The sequence below is a fragment of the Oreochromis niloticus genome, unplaced genomic scaffold (assembly GCF_001858045.2).
Source record: "Oreochromis niloticus isolate F11D_XX unplaced genomic scaffold, O_niloticus_UMD_NMBU tig00001108_pilon, whole genome shotgun sequence".
In the NCBI taxonomy this organism is placed as follows: domain Eukaryota; kingdom Metazoa; phylum Chordata; class Actinopteri; order Cichliformes; family Cichlidae; genus Oreochromis; species Oreochromis niloticus.
Window position 1 is genome coordinate 378 of NW_020327312.1, and position 19,310 is coordinate 19,687.

General features: G+C 46.7%; 34 non-coding genes across 34 annotated transcripts; 9 read left to right on the top strand and 25 right to left on the bottom strand.

Moving 5' to 3' along the window:
• Positions 1–355: 355 nt before the first annotated feature.
• Positions 356–426, bottom strand: trnad-guc (transfer RNA aspartic acid (anticodon GUC)). The gene has a single exon. It is a non-coding gene; the product is annotated as a tRNA-Asp (tRNA).
• A 148-nt stretch (positions 427–574) lies between these two features.
• On the top strand, positions 575–646 carry trnaq-uug (transfer RNA glutamine (anticodon UUG)). Its single transcript has one exon. It is a non-coding gene; the product is annotated as a tRNA-Gln (tRNA).
• A 1,130-nt stretch (positions 647–1,776) lies between these two features.
• On the bottom strand, positions 1,777–1,849 carry trnav-aac (transfer RNA valine (anticodon AAC)). The gene has a single exon. It is a non-coding gene; the product is annotated as a tRNA-Val (tRNA).
• A 793-nt stretch (positions 1,850–2,642) lies between these two features.
• On the top strand, positions 2,643–2,714 carry trnaq-uug (transfer RNA glutamine (anticodon UUG)). The gene has a single exon. It is a non-coding gene; the product is annotated as a tRNA-Gln (tRNA).
• A 469-nt stretch (positions 2,715–3,183) lies between these two features.
• On the bottom strand, positions 3,184–3,256 carry trnav-cac (transfer RNA valine (anticodon CAC)). Its single transcript has one exon. It is a non-coding gene; the product is annotated as a tRNA-Val (tRNA).
• Positions 3,257–3,863: 607 nt separating this feature from the next.
• trnav-aac (transfer RNA valine (anticodon AAC)) lies at positions 3,864–3,936 on the bottom strand. The gene has a single exon. It is a non-coding gene; the product is annotated as a tRNA-Val (tRNA).
• Positions 3,937–4,515: 579 nt separating this feature from the next.
• trnad-guc (transfer RNA aspartic acid (anticodon GUC)) lies at positions 4,516–4,587 on the bottom strand. Its single transcript has one exon. It is a non-coding gene; the product is annotated as a tRNA-Asp (tRNA).
• A 153-nt stretch (positions 4,588–4,740) lies between these two features.
• trnaq-uug (transfer RNA glutamine (anticodon UUG)) lies at positions 4,741–4,812 on the top strand. Its single transcript has one exon. It is a non-coding gene; the product is annotated as a tRNA-Gln (tRNA).
• Positions 4,813–5,276: 464 nt separating this feature from the next.
• On the bottom strand, positions 5,277–5,347 carry trnav-cac (transfer RNA valine (anticodon CAC)). Its single transcript has one exon. It is a non-coding gene; the product is annotated as a tRNA-Val (tRNA).
• A 578-nt stretch (positions 5,348–5,925) lies between these two features.
• Positions 5,926–5,997, bottom strand: trnav-aac (transfer RNA valine (anticodon AAC)). Its single transcript has one exon. It is a non-coding gene; the product is annotated as a tRNA-Val (tRNA).
• Positions 5,998–6,784: 787 nt separating this feature from the next.
• On the top strand, positions 6,785–6,856 carry trnaq-uug (transfer RNA glutamine (anticodon UUG)). Its single transcript has one exon. It is a non-coding gene; the product is annotated as a tRNA-Gln (tRNA).
• Positions 6,857–7,327: 471 nt separating this feature from the next.
• trnav-cac (transfer RNA valine (anticodon CAC)) lies at positions 7,328–7,400 on the bottom strand. Its single transcript has one exon. It is a non-coding gene; the product is annotated as a tRNA-Val (tRNA).
• A 596-nt stretch (positions 7,401–7,996) lies between these two features.
• trnav-aac (transfer RNA valine (anticodon AAC)) lies at positions 7,997–8,069 on the bottom strand. The gene has a single exon. It is a non-coding gene; the product is annotated as a tRNA-Val (tRNA).
• A 574-nt stretch (positions 8,070–8,643) lies between these two features.
• trnad-guc (transfer RNA aspartic acid (anticodon GUC)) lies at positions 8,644–8,714 on the bottom strand. The gene has a single exon. It is a non-coding gene; the product is annotated as a tRNA-Asp (tRNA).
• Positions 8,715–8,868: 154 nt separating this feature from the next.
• Positions 8,869–8,940, top strand: trnaq-uug (transfer RNA glutamine (anticodon UUG)). Its single transcript has one exon. It is a non-coding gene; the product is annotated as a tRNA-Gln (tRNA).
• A 471-nt stretch (positions 8,941–9,411) lies between these two features.
• On the bottom strand, positions 9,412–9,483 carry trnav-cac (transfer RNA valine (anticodon CAC)). Its single transcript has one exon. It is a non-coding gene; the product is annotated as a tRNA-Val (tRNA).
• Positions 9,484–10,075: 592 nt separating this feature from the next.
• Positions 10,076–10,148, bottom strand: trnav-aac (transfer RNA valine (anticodon AAC)). The gene has a single exon. It is a non-coding gene; the product is annotated as a tRNA-Val (tRNA).
• A 579-nt stretch (positions 10,149–10,727) lies between these two features.
• trnad-guc (transfer RNA aspartic acid (anticodon GUC)) lies at positions 10,728–10,799 on the bottom strand. Its single transcript has one exon. It is a non-coding gene; the product is annotated as a tRNA-Asp (tRNA).
• Positions 10,800–10,953: 154 nt separating this feature from the next.
• trnaq-uug (transfer RNA glutamine (anticodon UUG)) lies at positions 10,954–11,025 on the top strand. The gene has a single exon. It is a non-coding gene; the product is annotated as a tRNA-Gln (tRNA).
• Positions 11,026–11,493: 468 nt separating this feature from the next.
• trnav-cac (transfer RNA valine (anticodon CAC)) lies at positions 11,494–11,564 on the bottom strand. The gene has a single exon. It is a non-coding gene; the product is annotated as a tRNA-Val (tRNA).
• A 596-nt stretch (positions 11,565–12,160) lies between these two features.
• On the bottom strand, positions 12,161–12,232 carry trnav-aac (transfer RNA valine (anticodon AAC)). The gene has a single exon. It is a non-coding gene; the product is annotated as a tRNA-Val (tRNA).
• A 577-nt stretch (positions 12,233–12,809) lies between these two features.
• Positions 12,810–12,881, bottom strand: trnad-guc (transfer RNA aspartic acid (anticodon GUC)). Its single transcript has one exon. It is a non-coding gene; the product is annotated as a tRNA-Asp (tRNA).
• Positions 12,882–13,036: 155 nt separating this feature from the next.
• Positions 13,037–13,108, top strand: trnaq-uug (transfer RNA glutamine (anticodon UUG)). The gene has a single exon. It is a non-coding gene; the product is annotated as a tRNA-Gln (tRNA).
• Positions 13,109–13,580: 472 nt separating this feature from the next.
• Positions 13,581–13,652, bottom strand: trnav-cac (transfer RNA valine (anticodon CAC)). The gene has a single exon. It is a non-coding gene; the product is annotated as a tRNA-Val (tRNA).
• Positions 13,653–14,246: 594 nt separating this feature from the next.
• On the bottom strand, positions 14,247–14,318 carry trnav-aac (transfer RNA valine (anticodon AAC)). The gene has a single exon. It is a non-coding gene; the product is annotated as a tRNA-Val (tRNA).
• A 584-nt stretch (positions 14,319–14,902) lies between these two features.
• On the bottom strand, positions 14,903–14,973 carry trnad-guc (transfer RNA aspartic acid (anticodon GUC)). The gene has a single exon. It is a non-coding gene; the product is annotated as a tRNA-Asp (tRNA).
• A 155-nt stretch (positions 14,974–15,128) lies between these two features.
• trnaq-uug (transfer RNA glutamine (anticodon UUG)) lies at positions 15,129–15,200 on the top strand. The gene has a single exon. It is a non-coding gene; the product is annotated as a tRNA-Gln (tRNA).
• Positions 15,201–15,673: 473 nt separating this feature from the next.
• trnav-cac (transfer RNA valine (anticodon CAC)) lies at positions 15,674–15,744 on the bottom strand. The gene has a single exon. It is a non-coding gene; the product is annotated as a tRNA-Val (tRNA).
• A 596-nt stretch (positions 15,745–16,340) lies between these two features.
• Positions 16,341–16,413, bottom strand: trnav-aac (transfer RNA valine (anticodon AAC)). Its single transcript has one exon. It is a non-coding gene; the product is annotated as a tRNA-Val (tRNA).
• Positions 16,414–16,994: 581 nt separating this feature from the next.
• Positions 16,995–17,065, bottom strand: trnad-guc (transfer RNA aspartic acid (anticodon GUC)). Its single transcript has one exon. It is a non-coding gene; the product is annotated as a tRNA-Asp (tRNA).
• Positions 17,066–17,220: 155 nt separating this feature from the next.
• trnaq-uug (transfer RNA glutamine (anticodon UUG)) lies at positions 17,221–17,292 on the top strand. The gene has a single exon. It is a non-coding gene; the product is annotated as a tRNA-Gln (tRNA).
• Positions 17,293–17,766: 474 nt separating this feature from the next.
• Positions 17,767–17,839, bottom strand: trnav-cac (transfer RNA valine (anticodon CAC)). The gene has a single exon. It is a non-coding gene; the product is annotated as a tRNA-Val (tRNA).
• Positions 17,840–18,437: 598 nt separating this feature from the next.
• On the bottom strand, positions 18,438–18,510 carry trnav-aac (transfer RNA valine (anticodon AAC)). Its single transcript has one exon. It is a non-coding gene; the product is annotated as a tRNA-Val (tRNA).
• A 580-nt stretch (positions 18,511–19,090) lies between these two features.
• On the bottom strand, positions 19,091–19,162 carry trnad-guc (transfer RNA aspartic acid (anticodon GUC)). The gene has a single exon. It is a non-coding gene; the product is annotated as a tRNA-Asp (tRNA).
• Between the last annotated feature and the right edge of the window lie 148 nt (positions 19,163–19,310).

Genomic DNA, 19,310 nt, shown 5'->3' on the forward strand with positions numbered 1-19,310 from the left:
TTTGATGTTCTTTGTCTGGCTAGCACACAACCTACAGAAGACAAAGCCAAGAGACTTATTTGCAATAGGACGCAAGTAAAGCGGAGAAAACGCTGGACAAGCAGAGTTCTCTTGGACTAGCATCTCTTCTCATGGGAGCTCTTGCCTAGAAGACATTTTTGACTTGTGAGCGCACAGGTGGAATTGATGTTTTTTCAAGCCCATTAGGACTAGATTATTAGATTGACTAGGATGTGGGGAGAAATTCCACAGGTCTTTTTGAATGATGGACTCCGTGCAAGAAATGCACGTAGCGTGCGATTAAAGGGTGTGTGGTCATTCAGGTAAAAGGCAGAGCAGAGAAGGAGACTGCTCACTCCCGTCGGGGAATCGAACCCCGGTCTTCCGCGTGACAGGCGGAGATACTGTCCACTATACTAACGAGGACCTGCGAGCGCTGCAGAGTCACGTCAAGCTGGGATTTGCAGTAGGTATGACACGCAAACTGTTGTCGGCCATGTAAAAATCTCCATCAGTTTACCAGGAACTACAGTTTATGGGTGTTTGACAGACAACTTTTTTCTTCAGTCAGCAGGGTTCCATGGTGTAATGGTGAGCACTCTGGACTTTGACTCCAGTGATCTGAGTTCAAGTCTCAGTGGAACCTCATTTGGCTTTTGCCCTTTGCTCCACAGGTACATTAGCATTAGCACACGCTAGCATGAGAGTCTAAGGACTTAAAGAACAAGTTAGTGGCCCAGTCAATTCCACTCCTCTTCTGTTGACTGATCCATCTGCGCGTGGTCTTCATGCCGCACAAACTGGCTCATGCTCTTCTGCTGCACTTTCCACTTCAGCGTCCCGCTATGTCTTTCATTGGCCATCTTTACTCAAGTCAACAATTCCCCTTGTACTCTTCTCACTTCTAATTCTGTTGCCACCACTGAAGACCCGAGCTTCTGGTTGACAAGCTCTTTGATGTCCTTTGCTTGGCTAGCACACAACCTACAGAAGACAAAACTAGGAGACTTATTTCTCAATAGGGACGCAAGTAAAACAGAGAAAATGCTGGACAAGCAGAGTTGTCTAAACAGTGAACATCATTTCCCTTGTGACCAAAGAAGCAAAACATCCATGTTTCCGCCCGGTTTCGGACCGGGACCTTTCGCGTGTGAGGCGAACGTGATAACCTACACTACGGAAACGGTGAGCGATGACTTGCTTGGCTTTGCAATGTGTCTCAATGAGTAATCTGGCCAATCTGACAAATCTGATGGCATGTACTATCATGTCCTTGAACGGAAGGAGCCATGAAGAAAGACAGACGCTCGCTAGCAAGGAATCTGAACTATAGTCTCCATGTTAGGCTCACTTAAACTTTGACATTTAGGAGTTCTGAAGCAAGCGCAGCACAACATATGCTGCCCTAAGAACCCCAGAACCTCGAGCAGCAGAAATGTTGCCTAAAGAGGCCATGTGTTTCATCGCGTTGTGCATTGGCTGAAAATAGGCCCAAGTCCTGTGCAGCCAGCTAGAGCCACTCATTTCCAAGACCTTAGTCTGTGCCTGCATCTTCAGTAAATATGGTGACTCTAGACATGTTGATTTGTGTGAAATTTTCTGAAATTTGGGCTATAGACAACTTTTTAGCAACATGAGCATCCAAAGGTTACAAACGTCACAGCCCTGAACAAGGTTTGAGTACTTCTCTCCTGTGTGTCCCAAACAGCAGTACAACCCCACAAGATAAAGCAATGCCTGCAGGCAGACACTTTTGTATGGGGAAACAAGGAAGCATGTTTCCGCCTGGTTTCGGACCAGGGACCTTTCGCGTGTTAGGCGAACGTGATAACCACTACACTACGGAAACGGAGCGTGCGTGCCTCTCCTCATTAGAGGGGCATTTCGATGCCTTCTACATTTGAGGACTGCTATGACAGATCATGTAGCACTAGTGAGAAGCGGGGAACTCCCATTTGTGTAATTTTTCAAGCATTCCCCAGTTATGGTTATATTGACAATCCAAATTGTGATCTCGAGACAGCATCTCTTCTCGTGGGAGCTGATCTTCTTGTTGACAAGCTCTTTGATGTTCTTTGTCTGGCTAGCACACAACCTACAGAAGACAAAGCCAAGAGACTTATTTGTCAATAGGGACGCAAGTAAAGCGGAGAAAACGCTGGACAAGCAGAGTTCTCTTGGACTAGCATCTCTTCTCATGGAGCTCTTGCCTAGAAGACATTTTTGACTTGTGAGCGCACAGGTGGAATTGATGTTTTTCAAGCCCATTATAGGACTAGATTATTAGATTGACTAGGATGTGGGGGAGAAATTCCACAGGGTCTTTTGAATGATGGACTCCGTGCAAGAAATGCACGTAGCGTGCGATTAAAGGGTTGTGGTCATTCCAGGTAAAAGGCAGAGCAGAGAAGGAGACTGCTCACTCCCGTCGGGGAATCGAACCCGGTCTTCCGCGTGACAGGCGGAGATACTGTCCACTATACTAACGAGGACCTGCGAGGCGCTGCCAGTCACGTCAAGCTGGGATTGCAGTAGGTAGGTATGACACGCAAACTGTTGTCGGCCATGTAAAATCTCCATCAGTTTACCAGGAACTACAGTTTTATGGGTGTTTGACAGACAACTTTTTCTTCAGTCAGCAGGGTTCCATGGTGTAATGGTGAGCACTCTGGACTTTGACTCCAGTGATCTGAGTTCAAGTCTCAGTGGAACCTCATTTGGCTTTTGCCCTTTGCTCCACAGGTACATTAGCATTAGCACACGCTAGCATGAGAGTCTAAGGACTTAAAGAACAAGTTAGTGGCCCAGTCAATTCCACTCCTCTTCTGTTGACTGATCTCATCTGCGCGTGGTCTTCATGCCGCACCAAACCTGGCTCATGCTCTTCTGCTGCACTTTCCACTTCAGCGTCCCGCTATGTCTTTCATTGGCCATCTTTACTCAAGTCAACAATTCCCCTTGTACTCTTCTCACTTCTAATTCTGTTGCCACCACTGAAGACCCGAGCTTCTGGTTGACAAGCTCTTTGATGTCCTTGCTTGGCTAGCACACAACCTACAGAAGACAAAACTAGGAGACTTATTTCTCAATAGGGACGCAAGTAAACAGAGAAAATGCTGGACAAGCAGAGTTGTCTAAACAGTGAACATCATTTCCCTTGTGACCAAAGAAGCAAAACATCCATGTTTCCGCCCGGTTTCGGACCGGGGACCTTTCGCGTGTGAGGCGAACGTGATAACCACTACACTACGGAAACGGTGAGCGATGACTTGCTTGGCTTTGCAATGTGTCTCAATGAGTAATCTGGCCAATCTGACAAATCTGATGGCATGTTACTATCATGTCCTTGAACGGAAGGAGCCATGAAGAAGAGACAGACGCTCGCTAGCAAGGAATCTGAACTATAGTCTCCATGTTAGGCTCACTTAAACTTTTGACATTTAGGAGTTCTCTGAAGCAAGCGCAGCACACATATGCTGCCCTAAGAACCCCAGAACCTCGAGCAGCAGAAATGTTGCCTAAAGAGGCCATGTGTTTCATCGCGTTGTGCATTGGCTGAAAATAGGCCAAGTCCTGTGCAGGCCAGCTAGAGCCACTCATTTCCAAGACCTTAGTCTGTGCCTGCATCTTCAGTAAATATGGTGACTCTAGACATGTTGATTTGTGTGAAATTTTCTGAAATTTGGGCTATAGACAACTTTTTAGCAACATGAGCATCCAAAGGTTACAAACGTCACAGCCCTGAACAAGGTTTGAGTACTTTCTCTCCTGTGTGTCCCAAACAGCAGTACAACCCCACAAGATAAAGCAATGCCTGCAGGCAGACACTTTTGTATGGGGAAACAAGGAAGCATGAGAGACAGACTTTCCGCCTGGTTTCGGACCAGGGACCTTTCGCGTGTTAGGCGAACGTGATAACCACTACACTACGGAAACGGAGCGTGCGTGCCCTCTCCTCATTAGAGGGGCATTTCGATGCCTTCTTACATTTGAGGACTGCTATGACAGATCATGTAGCACTAGTGAGAAGCGGGGAACTCCCATTTGTGTAATTTTTCAAGCATTCCCCCAGTTATGGTTATATTGACAATCCAAATTGTGATCTCGAGACAGCATCTCTTCTCGTGGGAGCTGATCTTCTTGTTGACAAGCTCTTTGATGTTCTTTGTCTGGCTAGCACACAACCTACAGAAGACAAAGCCAAGAGACTTATTTGTCAATAGGGACGCAAGTAAAGCGGAGAAAACGCTGGACAAGCAGAGTTCTCTTGGACTAGCATCTCTTCTCATGGGAGCTCTTGCCTAGAAGACATTTTTGACTTGTGAGCGCACAGGTGGAATTGATGTTTTTCAAGCCCATTATAGGACTAGATTATTAGATTGACTAGGATGTGGGGGAGAAATTCCACAGGGTCTTTTTGAATGATGGACTCCGTGCAAGAAATGCACGTAGCGTGCGATTAAAGGGTGTGTGGTCATTCCAGGTAAAAGGCAGAGCAGAGAAGGAGACTGCTCACTCCCCGTCGGGGAATCGAACCCCGGTCTTCCGCGTGACAGGCGGAGATACTGTCCACTATACTAACGAGGACCTGCGAGCGCTGCCAGAGTCACGTCAAGCTGGGATTTGCAGTAGGTAGGTATGACACGCAAACTGTTGTCGGCCATGTAAAAATCTCCATCAGTTTACCAGGAACTACAGTTTTATGGGTGTTTGACAGACAACTTTTTCTTCAGTCAGCAGGGTTCCATGGTGTAATGGTGAGCACTCTGGACTTTGACTCCAGTGATCTGAGTTCAAGTCTCAGTGGAACCTCATTTGGCTTTCTTGCCCTTTGCTCCACAGGTACATTAGCATTAGCACACGCTAGCATGAGAGTCTAAGGACTTAAAGAACAAGTTAGTGGCCCAGTCAATTCCACTCCTCTTCTGTTGACTGATCTCATCTGCGCGTGGTCTTCATGCCGCACCAAACCTGGCTCATGCTCTTCTGCTGCACTTTCCACTTCAGCGTCCCGCTATGTCTTTCATTGGCCATCTTTACTCAAGTCAACAATTCCCCTTGTACTCTTCTCACTTCTAATTCTGTTGCCACCACTGAAGACCCGGCTTTGGTTGCAAGCTCTTTGATGTCCTTTGCTTGGCTAGACACAACCTACAGAAGACAAACTAGGAGACTTATTTCTCATAGGGACGCAAGTAAAACAGAGAAAATGCTGGACAAGCAGAGTTGTCTAACAGTGAACATCATTTCCTTGTGACCAAAGAAGCAAACATCCATGTTTCCGCCCGGTTCGGACCGGGGACCTTTCGCGTGTGAGGCGAACGTGATAACACTACACTACGGAAACGGTGAGCGATGACTTGCTTGGCTTTGCAATGTGTCTCAATGAGTAATCTGGCCAATCTGACAATCTGATGGCATGTTACTATCATGTCCTTGAACGGAAGGAGCCATGAGAGAGACAGACGCTCGCTAGCAAGGATCTGAATATAGTCTCATGTTGGCTCACTTAACTTTTGACATTTAGGAGTTCTCTGAAGCAAGCGCAGCACAACATATGCTGCCTAAGAACCCCAGACTCGAGCAGCAGAAATGTTGCCTAAAGAGGCCATGTGTTTCATCGCGTTGTGCATTGGCTGAAATAGGCCCAGTCTGTGCAGGCCAGCTGGAGCCACTCATTTCCAGACCTTAGTCTGTGCCTGCATCTTCAGTAAATATGGTGACTCTAGACATGTTGATTTGTGTGAATTTTCTGAAATTTGGGCTATAGACACTTTTTAGCAACATGAGCATCCAAAGGTTACAAACGTCAGCCCTGAACAAGGTTTGAGTACTTTCTCTCCTGTGTGTCCCAAACAGCAGTACAACCCCACAAGATAAGCAATGCCTGCAGGCAGACACTTTTGTATGGGGAAACAGGAAGCATGTTTCCGCCTGGTTTCGGACCAGGGACTTTCGCGTGTTAGGCGAACGTGATAACCACTACACTACGGAAACGGAGCGTGCGTGCCTCTCCTCATTAGAGGGGCATTTCGATGCCTTCTTACATTTGAGGACGTATGACAGATCATGTAGCACTAGTGAGAAGCGGGGAACTCCCATTTGTGTAATTTTTCAAGCATTCCCCCAGTTATGGTTATATTGACAATCCAAATTGTGATCTCGAGACAGCATCTCTTCTCTGGGAGTGATCTTCTTGTTGACAAGCTCTTTGATGTTCTTTGTCTGGCTAGCACACAACCTACAGAAGACAAGCCAAGAGACTTATTTGTCAATAGGGACGCAAGTAAAGCGGAGAAAACGCTGGACAGCAGAGTTCTCTTGGACTAGCATCTCTTCTCATGGGAGCTCTTGCCTAGAAGACATTTTTGACTTGTGAGCGCACAGGTGGAATTGATGTTTTTTCAAGCCATTATAGGACTAGATTATTAGATTGACTAGGATGTGGGGAGAATTCCACAGGGTCTTTTGAATGATGGACTCCGTGCAAGAAATGCACGTAGCGTGCGATTAAGGGTGTGTGGTCATTCCAGGTAAAGGCAGAGCAGAGAAGGAGACTGCTCACTCCCGTCGGGGAATCGAACCCGGTCTTCCGCGTGACAGGCGGAGATACTGTCCACTATACTAAGAGGACTGCGAGGCGCTGCAGAGTCCGTCAAGCTGGGATTTGCAGTAGGTAGGTATGACACGCAAACTGTTGTCGGCCATGTAAAATCTCCATCAGTTTACCAGGAACTACAGTTTTATGGGTGTTTGACAGACAACTTTTTTCTTCAGTCAGCAGGGTTCCATGGTGTAATGGTGAGCACTCTGGACTTTGACTCCAGTGATCTGAGTTCAAGTCTCAGTGGAACCTCATTTGGCTTTCTTGCCCTTTGCTCCACAGGTACATTAGCATTAGCACACGCTAGCATGAGAGTCTAAGGACTTAAAGAACAAGTTAGTGGCCCAGTCAATTCCACTCCTCTTCTGTTGACTGATCTCATCTGCGCGTGGTCTTCATGCCGCACCAAACCTGGCTCATGCTCTTCTGCTGCACTTTCCACTTCAGCGTCCCGCTATGTCTTTCATTGGCCATCTTTACTCAAGTCAACAATTCCCTTGTACTCTTCTCACTTCTAATTCTGTTGCCACCACTGAAGACCCGAGCTTCTGGTTGACAAGCTCTTTGATGTCCTTTGCTTGGCTAGCACACACCTACAGAAGACAAAACTAGGAGACTTATTTCTCAATAGGGACGCAAGTAAAACAGAGAAAATGCTGGACAAGCAGAGTTGTCTAAACAGTGAACATCATTTCCCTTGTGACCAAAGAAGCAAAACATCCATGTTTCCGCCCGGTTTCGGACCGGGGACCTTTCGCGTGTGAGGCGAACGTGATAACCACTACACTACGGAAACGGTGAGCGATGACTTGCTTGGCTTTGCAATGTGTCTCAATGAGTAATCTGGCCAATCTGACAAATCTGATGGCATGTTACTATCATGTCCTTGACGGAAGGAGCCATGAAGAAGAGACAGACGCTCGCTAGCAAGGAATCTGAACTATAGTCTCATGTTAGGCTCACTTAAACTTTTGACATTTAGGAGTTCTCTGAAGCAAGCGCAGCACAACATATGCTGCCCTAAGAACCCCAGAACCTCGAGCAGCAGAAATGTTGCCTAAAGAGGCCATGTGTTTCATCGCGTTGTGCATTGGCTGAAAATAGGCCCAAGTCCTGTGCAGGCCAGCTGAGCCACTCATTTCCAAGACCTTAGTCTGTGCCTGCATCTTCAGTAAATATGGTGACTCTAGACATGTTGATTTGTGTGAAATTTTCTGAAATTTGGGCTATAGACAACTTTTTAGCAACATGAGCATCCAAAGGTTACAAACGTCACAGCCCTGAACAAGGTTTGAGTACTTTCTCTCCTGTGTGTCCCAAACAGCAGTACAACCCCACAAGATAAAGCAATGCCTGCAGGCAGACACTTTTGTATGGGGAAACAAGGAAGCATGTTTCCGCCTGGTTTCGGACCAGGGACCTTTCGCGTGTTAGGCGAACGTGATAACCACTACACTACGGAAACGGAGCGTGCGTGCCCTCTCCTCATTAGAGGGGCATTTCGATGCCTTCTTACATTTGAGGACTGCTATGACAGATCATGTAGCACTAGTGAGAAGCGGGGAACTCCATTTGTGTAATTTTCAAGCATTCCCCAGTTATGGTTATATTGACAATCCAAATTGTGATCTCGAGACAGCATCTCTTCTCGTGGGAGCTGATCTTCTTGTTGACAAGCTCTTTGATGTTCTTTGTCTGGCTAGCACACAACCTACAGAAGACAAGCCAAGAGACTTATTTGTCAATAGGGACGCAAGTAAAGCGGAGAAACGCTGGACAAGCAGAGTTCTCTTGGACTAGCATCTCTTCTCATGGGAGCTCTTGCCTAGAAGACATTTTTGACTTGTGAGCGCACAGGTGGAATTGATGTTTTTTCAAGCCATTATAGGACTAGATTATTAGATTGACTAGGATGTGGGGGAGAAATTCCACAGGGTCTTTTTGAATGATGGACTCCGTGCAAGAAATGCACGTAGCGTGCGATTAAAGGGTGTGTGGTCATTCCAGGTAAAAGGCAGAGCAGAGAAGGAGACTGCTCACTCCCCGTCGGGGAATCGAACCCGGTCTTCCGCGTGACAGGCGGAGATACTGTCCACTATACTAACGAGGACCTGCGAGCGCTGCCAGAGTCACGTCAAGCTGGGATTTGCAGTAGGTAGGTATGACACGCAAACTGTTGTCGGCCATGTAAAAATCTCCATCAGTTTACCAGGAACTACAGTTTTATGGGTGTTTGACAGACAACTTTTTTCTTCAGTCAGCAGGGTTCCATGGTGTAATGGTGAGCACTCTGGACTTTGACTCCAGTGATCTGAGTTCAAGTCTCAGTGGAACCTCATTTGGCTTTCTTGCCCTTTGCTCCACAGGTACATTAGCATTAGCACACGCTAGCATGAGAGTCTAAGGACTTAAAGAACAAGTTAGTGGCCCAGTCAATTCCACTCCTCTTCTGTTGACTGATCTCATCTGCGCGTGGTCTTCATGCCGCACCAAACCTGGCTCATGCTCTTCTGCTGCACTTTCCACTTCAGCGTCCCGCTATGTCTTTCATTGGCCATCTTTACTCAAGTCAACAATTCCCTTGTACTCTTCTCACTTCTAATTCTGTTGCCACCACTGAAGACCCCGAGCTTCTGGTTGACAAGCTCTTTGATGTCCTTTGCTTGGCTAGCAACAACCTACAGAAGACAAACTAGGAGACTTATTTCTCAATAGGGACGCAAGTAAAACAGAGAAAATGCTGGACAAGCAGAGTTGTCTAAACAGTGAACATCATTTCCCTTGTGACCAAAGAAGCAAAACATCCATGTTTCCGCCCGGTTTCGGACCGGGGACTTTCGCGTGTGAGGCGAACGTGATAACCACTACACTACGGAAACGGTGAGCGATGACTTGCTTGGCTTTGCAATGTGTCTCAATGAGTAATCTGGCCAATCTGACAAATCTGATGGCATGTTACTATCATGTCCTTGAACGGAAGGAGCCATGAAGAAGAGACAGACGCTCGCTAGCAAGGAATCTGAACTATAGTCTCCATGTTAGGCTCACTTAAACTTTTGACATTTAGGAGTTCTCTGAAGCAAGCGCAGCACAACATATGCTGCCCTAAGAACCCAGAACCTCGAGCAGCAGAATGTTGCCTAAAGAGGCCATGTGTTTCATCGCGTTGTGCATTGGCTGAAAATAGGCCCAAGTCTGTGCAGGCCAGCTAGAGCACTCATTTCCAAGACCTTAGTCTGTGCCTGCATCTTCAGTAAATATGGTGACTCTAGACATGTTGATTTGTGTGAATTTTCTGAAATTTGGGCTATAGACAACTTTTTAGCAACATGAGCATCCAAAGGTTACAAACGTCAAGCCCTGAACAAGGTTTGAGTACTTTCTCTCCTGTGTGTCCCAAACAGCAGTACAACCCCACAAGATAAAGCAATGCCTGCAGGCAGACACTTTTGTATGGGGAACAAGGAAGCATGTTTCCGCCTGGTTTCGGACCAGGGACCTTTCGCGTGTTAGGCGAACGTGATAACCACTACACTACGGAAACGGAGCGTGCGTGCCCTCTCCTCATTAGAGGGGCATTTCGATGCCTTCTTACATTTGAGGACTGCTATGACAGATCATGTAGCACTAGTGAGAAGCGGGGAACTCCCATTTGTGTAATTTTTCAAGCATTCCCCAGTTATGGTTATATTGACAATCCAAATTGTGATCTCGAGACAGCATCTCTTCTCGTGGGAGCTGATCTTCTTGTTGACAAGCTCTTTGATGTTCTTTGTCTGGCTAGCACACAACCTACAGAAGACAAAGCCAAGAGACTTATTTGTCAATAGGGACGCAAGTAAAGCGGAGAAAACGCTGGACAAGCAGAGTTCTCTTGGACTAGCATCTCTTCTCATGGGAGCTCTTGCCTAGAAGACATTTTTGACTTGTGAGCGCACAGGTGGAATTGATGTTTTTTCAAGCCCATTATAGGACTAGATTATTAGATTGACTAGGATGTGGGGGAGAAATTCCACAGGGTCTTTTTGAATGATGGACTCCGTGCAAGAAATGCACGTAGCGTGCGATTAAAGGGTGTGTGGTCATTCCAGGTAAAAGGCAGAGCAGAGAAGGAGACTGCTCACTCCCCGTCGGGGAATCGAACCCCGGTCTTCCGCGTGACAGGCGGAGATACTGTCCACTATACTAACGAGGACCTGCGAGCCTCTGCCAGAGTCACGTCAAGCTGGGATTTGCAGTAGGTAGGTATGACACGCAAACTGTTGTCGGCCATGTAAAATCTCCATCAGTTTACCAGGAACTACAGTTTTATGGGTGTTTGACAGACAACTTTTTTCTTCAGTCAGCAGGGTTCCATGGTGTAATGGTGAGCACTCTGGACTTTGACTCCAGTGATCTGAGTTCAAGTCTCAGTGGAACCTCATTTGGCTTTCTTGCCCTTTGCTCCACAGGTACATTAGCATTAGCACACGCTAGCATGAGAGTCTAAGGACTTAAAGAACAAGTTAGTGGCCCAGTCAATTCCACTCCTCTTCTGTTGACTGATCTCATCTGCGCGTGGTCTTCATGCGCACCAAACTGGCTCATGCTCTTCTGCTGCACTTTCCACTTCAGCGTCCCGCTATGTCTTTCATTGGCCATCTTTACTCAAGTCAACAATTCCCCTTGTACTCTTCTCACTTCTAATTCTGTTGCCACCACTGAAGACCCGAGCTTCTGGTTGACAAGCTCTTTGATGTCCTTTGCTTGGCTAGCAACAACCTACAGAAGACAAACTAGGAGACTTATTTCTCAATAGGGACGCAAGTAAAACAGAGAAAATGCTGGACAAGCAGAGTTGTCTAAACAGTGAACATCATTTCCCTTGTGACCAAAGAAGCAAACATCCATGTTTCCGCCCGGTTTCGGACCGGGACCTTCGCGTGTGAGGCGAACGTGATAACCACTACACTACGGAAACGGTGAGCGATGACTTGCTTGGCTTTGCAATGTGTCTCAATGAGTAATCTGGCCAATCTGACAAATCTGATGGCATGTTACTATCATGTCCTTGAACGGAAGGAGCCATGAAGAAGAGACAGACGCTCGCTAGCAAGGAATCTGAACTATAGTCTCCATGTTAGGCTCACTTAAACTTTGACATTTAGGAGTTCTCTGAAGCAAGCGCAGCACAACATATGCTGCCCTAAGAACCCAGAACCTCGAGCAGCAGAAATGTTGCCTAAAGAGGCCATGTGTTTCATCGCGTTGTGCATTGGCTGAAAATAGGCCCAAGTCCTGTGCAGGCCAGCTAGAGCCACTCATTTCCAAGACCTTAGTCTGTGCCTGCATCTTCAGTAAATATGGTGACTCTAGACATGTTGATTTGTGTGAAATTTTCTGAAATTTGGGCTATAGACAACTTTTTAGCAACATGAGCATCCAAAGGTTACAAACGTCACAGCCCTGAACAAGGTTTGAGTACTTTCTCTCCTGTGTGTCCCAAACAGCAGTACAACCCACAAGATAAAGCAATGCCTGCAGGCAGACACTTTTGTATGGGGAAACAAGGAAGCATGTTTCGCCTGGTTTCGGACCAGGGACCTTTCGCGTGTTAGGCGAACGTGATAACCACTACACTACGGAAACGGAGCGTGCGTGCCCTCTCCTCATTAGAGGGGCATTTCGATGCCTTCTTACATTTGAGGACTGCTATGACAGATCATGTAGCACTAGTGAGAAGCGGGGAACTCCCATTTGTGTAATTTTTCAAGCATTCCCCAGTTATGGTTATATTGACAATCCAAATTGTGATCTCGAGACAGCATCTCTTCTCGTGGGAGCTGATCTTCTTGTTGACAAGCTCTTTGATGTTCTTTGTCTGGCTAGCACACAACCTACAGAAGACAAAGCCAAGAGACTTATTTGTCAATAGGGAGCAAGTAAAGCGGAGAAAACGCTGGACAAGCAGAGTTCTCTTGGACTAGCATCTCTTCTCATGGGAGCTCTTGCCTAGAAGACATTTTTGACTTGTGAGCGCACAGGTGGAATTGATGTTTTTCAAGCCCATTATAGGACTAGATTATTAGATTGACTAGGATGTGGGGGAGAAATTCCACAGGGTCTTTTTGAATGATGGACTCCGTGCAAGAAATGCACGTAGCGTGCGATTAAAGGGTGTGTGGTCATTCCAGGTAAAAGGCAGAGCAGAGAAGGAGACTGCTCACTCCCCGTCGGGGAATCGAACCCCGGTCTTCCGCGTGACAGGCGGAGATACTGTCCACTATACTAACGAGGACCTGCGAGCCGCTGCCAGAGTCACGTCAAGCTGGGATTTGCAGTAGGTAGGTATGACACGCAAACTGTTGTCGGCCATGTAAAAATCTCCATCAGTTTACCAGGAACTACAGTTTTATGGGTGTTTGACAGACAACTTTTTTCTTCAGTCAGCAGGGTTCCATGGTGTAATGGTGAGCACTCTGGACTTTGACTCCAGTGATCTGAGTTCAAGTCTCAGTGGAACCTCATTTGGCTTTCTTGCCCTTTGCTCCACAGGTACATTAGCATTAGCACACGCTAGCATGAGAGTCTAAGGACTTAAAGAACAAGTTAGTGGCCAGTCAATTCCACTCCTCTTCTGTTGACTGATCTCATCTGCGCGTGGTCTTCATGCCGCACCAAACCTGGCTCATGCTCTTCTGCTGCACTTTCCACTTCAGCGTCCCGCTATGTCTTTCATTGGCCATCTTTACTCAAGTCAACAATTCCCCTTGTACTCTTCTCACTTCTAATTCTGTTGCCACCACTGAAGACCCCGAGCTTCTGGTTGACAAGCTCTTTGATGTCCTTTGCTTGGCTAGCACACAACCTACAGAAGACAAAACTAGGAGACTTATTTCTCAATAGGGACGCAAGTAAAACAGAGAAATGCTGGACAAGCAGAGTTGTCTAAACAGTGAACATCATTTCCCTTGTGACCAAAGAAGCAAAACATCCATGTTTCCGCCCGGTTTCGGACCGGGGACCTTTCGCGTGTGAGGCGAACGTGATAACCATACACTACGGAAACGGTGGCGATGACTTGCTTGGCTTTGCAATGTGTCTCAATGAGTAATCTGGCCAATCTGACAAATCTGATGGCATGTTACTATCATGTCCTTGAACGGAAGGAGCCATGAAGAAGAGACAGACGCTCGCTAGCAAGGAATCTGAACTATAGTCTCCATGTTAGGCTCACTTAAACTTTTGACATTTAGGAGTTCTCTGAAGCAAGCGCAGCACAACATATGCTGCCCTAAGAACCCAGAACCTCGAGCAGCAGAAATGTTGCCTAAAGAGGCCATGTGTTTCATCGCGTTGTGCATTGGCTGAAAATAGGCCCAAGTCCTGTGCAGGCCAGCTAGAGCCACTCATTTCCAAGACCTTAGTCTGTGCCTGCATCTTCAGTAAATATGGTGACTCTAGACATGTTGATTTGTGTGAAATTTTCTGAAATTTGGGCTATAGACAACTTTTTAGCAACATGAGCATCCAAAGGTTACAAACGTCACAGCCCTGAACAAGGTTTGAGTACTTTCTCTCCTGTGTGTCCCAAACAGCAGTACAACCCACAAGATAAGCAATGCCTGCAGGCAGACACTTTTGTATGGGGAAACAGGAAGCATGTTTCCGCTGGTTTCGGACCAGGGACCTTTCGCGTGTTAGGCGAACGTGATAACCACTACACTACGGAAACGGAGCGTGCGTGCCCTCTCCTCATTAGAGGGGCATTTCGATGCCTTCTTACATTTGAGGACTGCTATGACAGATCATGTAGCACTAGTGAGAAGCGGGGAACTCCATTTGAATGATGTAATTTTTCAAGCATTCCCCCAGTTATGGTTATATTGACAATCCAAATTGTGATCTCGAGACAGCATCTCTTCTCGTGGGAGCTGATCTTCTTGTTGACAAGCTCTTTGATGTTCTTTGTCTGGCTAGCACACAACCTACAGAAGACAAAGCCAAGAGACTTATTTGTCAATAGGGACGCAAGTAAAGCGGAGAAAACGCTGGACAAGCAGAGTTCTCTTGGACTAGCATCTCTTCTCATGGGAGCTCTTGCCTAGAAGACATTTTTGACTTGTGAGCGCACAGGTGGAATTGATGTTTTTTCAAGCCCATTATAGGACTAGATTATTAGATTGACTAGGATGTGGGGGAGAAATTCCACAGGGTCTTTTTGAATGATGGACTCCGTGCAAGAAATGCACGTAGCGTGCGATTAAAGGGTGTGTGGTCATTCCAGGTAAAAGGCAGAGCAGAGAAGGAGACTGCTCACTCCCCGTCGGGGAATCGAACCCGGTCTTCCGCGTGACAGGCGGAGATACTGTCCACTATACTAACGAGGACCTGCGAGCCTCTGCCAGAGTCACGTCAAGCTGGGATTTGCAGTAGGTAGGTATGACACGCAAACTGTTGTCGGCCATGTAAAAATCTCCATCAGTTTACCAGGAACTACAGTTTTATGGGTGTTTGACAGACAACTTTTTTCTTCAGTCAGCAGGGTTCCATGGTGTAATGGTGAGCACTCTGGACTTTGACTCCAGTGATCTGAGTTCAAGTCTCAGTGGAACCTCATTTGGCTTTCTTGCCCTTTGCTCCACAGGTACATTAGCATTAGCACACGCTAGCATGAGAGTCTAAGGACTTAAAGAACAAGTTAGTGGCCCAGTCAATTCCACTCCTCTTCTGTTGACTGATCTCATCTGCGCGTGGTCTTCATGCCGCACCAAATCTGGCTCATGCTCTTCTGCTGCACTTTCCACTTCAGCGTCCGCTATGTCTTTCATTGGCCATCTTTACTCAAGTCAACAATTCCCCTTGTACTCTTCTCACTTCTAATTCTGTTGCCACCACTGAAGACCCCGAGCTTCTGGTTGACAAGCTCTTTGATGTCCTTTGCTTGGCTAGCACACAACCTACAGAAGACAAAACTAGGAGACTTATTTCTCAATAGGGACGCAAGTAAAACAGAGAAAATGCTGGACAAGCAGAGTTGTCTAAACAGTGAACATCATTTCCCTTGTGACCAAAGAAGCAAAACATCCATGTTTCCGCCCGGTTTCGGACGGGGACTTTCGCGTGTGAGGCGAACGTGATAACCACTACACTACGGAAACGGTGGGCGATGACTTGCTTGGCTTTGCAATGTGTCTCAATGAGTAATCTGGCCAATCTGACAAATCTGATGGCATGTTACTATCATGTCCTTGAACGGAAGGAGCCATGAAGAAGAGACAGACGCTCGCTAGCAAGGAATCTGAACTATAGTCTCCATGTTAGGCTCACTTAAACTTTGACATTTAGGAGTTCTCTGAAGCAAGCGCAGCACAACATATGCTGCCTAAGAACCCCAGAACCTCGAGCAGCAGAAATGTTGCCTAAAGAGGCCATGTGTTTCATCGCGTTGTGCATTGGCTGAAAATAGGCCCAAGTCCTGTGCAGGCCAGCTAGAGCCACTCATTTCCAAGACCTTAGTCTGTGCCTGCATCTTCAGTAAATATGGTGACTCTAGACATGTTGATTTGTGTGAAATTTTCTGAAATTTGGGCTATAGACAACTTTTTAGCAACATGAGCATCCAAAGGTTACAAACGTCACAGCCCTGAACAAGGTTTGAGTACTTTCTCTCCTGTGTGTCCCAAACAGCAGTACAACCCCACAAGATAAAGCAATGCCTGCAGGCAGACACTTTTGTATGGGGAAACAGGAAGCATGTTTCCGCCTGGTTTCGGACCAGGGACCTTTCGCGTGTTAGGCGAACGTGATAACCACTACACTACGGAAACGGAGCGTGCGTGCCCTCTCCTCATTAGAGGGGCATTTCGATGCCTTCTTACATTTGAGGACTGCTATGACAGATCATGTAGCACTAGTGAGAAGCGGGGAACTCCCATTTGTGTAATTTTTCAAGCATTCCCCCAGTTATGGTTATATTGACAATCCAAATTGTGATCTCGAGACAGCATCTCTTCTCGTGGGAGCTGATCTTCTTGTTGACAAGCTCTTTGATGTTCTTTGTCTGGCTAGCACACAACCTACAGAAGACAAAGCCAAGAGACTTATTTGTCAATAGGGACGCAAGTAAAGCGGAGAAAACGCTGGACAAGCAGAGTTCTCTTGGACTAGCATCTCTTCTCATGGGAGCTCTTGCCTAGAAGACATTTTTGACTTGTGAGCGCACAGGTGGAATTGATGTTTTTTTCAAGCCCATTATAGGACTAGATTATTAGATTGACTAGGATGTGGGGGAGAAATTCCACAGGGTCTTTTTGAATGATGGACTCCGTGCAAGAAATGCACGTAGCGTGCGATTAAAGGGTGTGTGGTCATTCCAGGTAAAAGGCAGAGCAGAGAAGGAGACTGCTCACTCCCGTCGGGGAATCGAACCCCGGTCTTCCGCGTGACAGGCGGAGATACTGTCCACTATACTAACGAGGACCTGCGAGCCTCTGCCAGAGTCACGTCAAGCTGGGATTTGCAGTAGGTAGGTATGACACGCAAACTGTTGTCGGCCATGTAAAAATCTCCATCAGTTTACCAGGAACTACAGTTTTATGGGTGTTTGACAGACAACTTTTTTCTTCAGTCAGCAGGGTTCCATGGTGTAATGGTGAGCACTCTGGACTTTGACTCCAGTGATCTGAGTTCAAGTCTCAGTGGAACCTCATTTGGCTTTCTTGCCCTTTGCTCCACAGGTACATTAGCATTAGCACACGCTAGCATGAGAGTCTAAGGACTTAAAGAACAAGTTAGTGGCCCAGTCAATTCCACTCCTCTTCTGTTGACTGATCTCATCTGCGCGTGGTCTTCATGCCGCACCAAACCTGGCTCATGCTCTTCTGCTGCACTTTCCACTTCAGCGTCCCGCTATGTCTTTCATTGGCCATCTTTACTCAAGTCAACAATTCCCCTTGTACTCTTCTCACTTCTAATTCTGTTGCCACCACTGAAGACCCCGAGCTTCTGGTTGACAAGCTCTTTGATGTCCTTTGCTTGGCTAGCACACAACCTACAGAAGACAAAACTAGGAGACTTATTTCTCAATAGGGACGCAAGTAAAACAGAGAAAATGCTGGACAAGCAGAGTTGTCTAAACAGTGAACATCATTTCCCTTGTGACCAAAGAAGCAAAACATCCATGTTTCCGCCCGGTTTCGGACCGGGGACCTTTCGCGTGTGAGGCGAACGTGATAACCACTACACTACGGAAACGGTGGCGATGACTTGCTTGGCTTTGCAATGTGTCTCAATGAGTAATCTGGCCAATCTGACAAATCTGATGGCATGTTACTATCATGTCCTTGAACGGAAGGAGCCATGAAGAAGAGACAGACGCTCGCTAGCAAGGAATCTGAACTATAGTCTCCATGTTAGGCTCACTTAAACTTTTGACATTTAGGAGTTCTCTGAAGCAAGCGCAGCACAACATATGCTGCCCTAAGAACCCCAGAACCTCGAGCAGCAGAAATGTTGCCTAAAGAGGCCATGTGTTTCATCGCGTTGTGCATTGGCTGAAAATAGGCCCAAGTCCTGTGCAGGCCAGCTAGAGCCACTCATTTCCAAGACCTTAGTCTGTGCCTGCATCTTCAGTAAATATGGTGACTCTAGACATGTTGATTTGTGTGAAATTTTCTGAAATTTGGGCTATAGACAACTTTTTAGCAACATGAGCATCCAAAGGTTACAAACGTCAGAGCCCTGAACAAGGTTTGAGTACTTTCTCTCCTGTGTGTCCCAAACAGCAGTACAACCCCACAAGATAAAGCAATGCCTGCAGGCAGACACTTTTGTATGGGGAAACAAGGAAGCATGTTTCCGCCTGGTTTCGGACCAGGGACCTTTCGCGTGTTAGGCGAACGTGATAACCACTACACTACGGAAACGGAGCGTGCGTGCCCTCTCCTCATTAGAGGGGCATTTCGATGCCTTCTTACATTTGAGGACTGCTATGACAGATCATGTAGCACTAGTGAGAAGCGGGGAACTCCCATTTGTGTAATTTTTCAAGCATTCCCCCAGTTATGGTTATATTGACAATCCAAATTGTGATCTCGAGACAGCATCTCTTCTCGTGGGAGCTGATCTTCTTGTTGACAAGCTCTTTGATGTTCTTTGTCTGGCTAGCACACAACCTACAGAAGACAAAGCCAAGAGACTTATTTGTCAATAGGGACGCAAGTAAAGCGGAGAAAACGCTGGACAAGCAGAGTTCTCTTGGACTAGCATCTCTTCTCATGGGAGCTCTTGCCTAGAAGACATTTTTGACTTGTGAGCGCACAGGTGGAATTGATGTTTTTTCAAGCCCATTATAGGACTAGATTATTAGATTGACTAGGATGTGGGGGAGAAATTCCACAGGGTCTTTTTGAATGATGGACTCCGTGCAAGAAATGCACGTAGCGTGCGATTAAAGGGTGTGTGGTCATTCCAGGTAAAAGGCAGAGCAGAGAAGGAGACTGCTCACTCCCCGTCGGGGAATCGAACCCCGGTCTTCCGCGTGACAGGCGGAGATACTGTCCACTATACTAACGAGGACCTGCGAGCCTGCCAGAGTCACGTCAAGCTGGGATTTGCAGTAGGTAGGTATGACACGCAAACTGTTGTCGGCCATGTAAAAATCTCCATCAGTTTACCAGGAACTACAGTTTTATGGGTGTTTGACAGACAACTTTTTCTTCAGTCA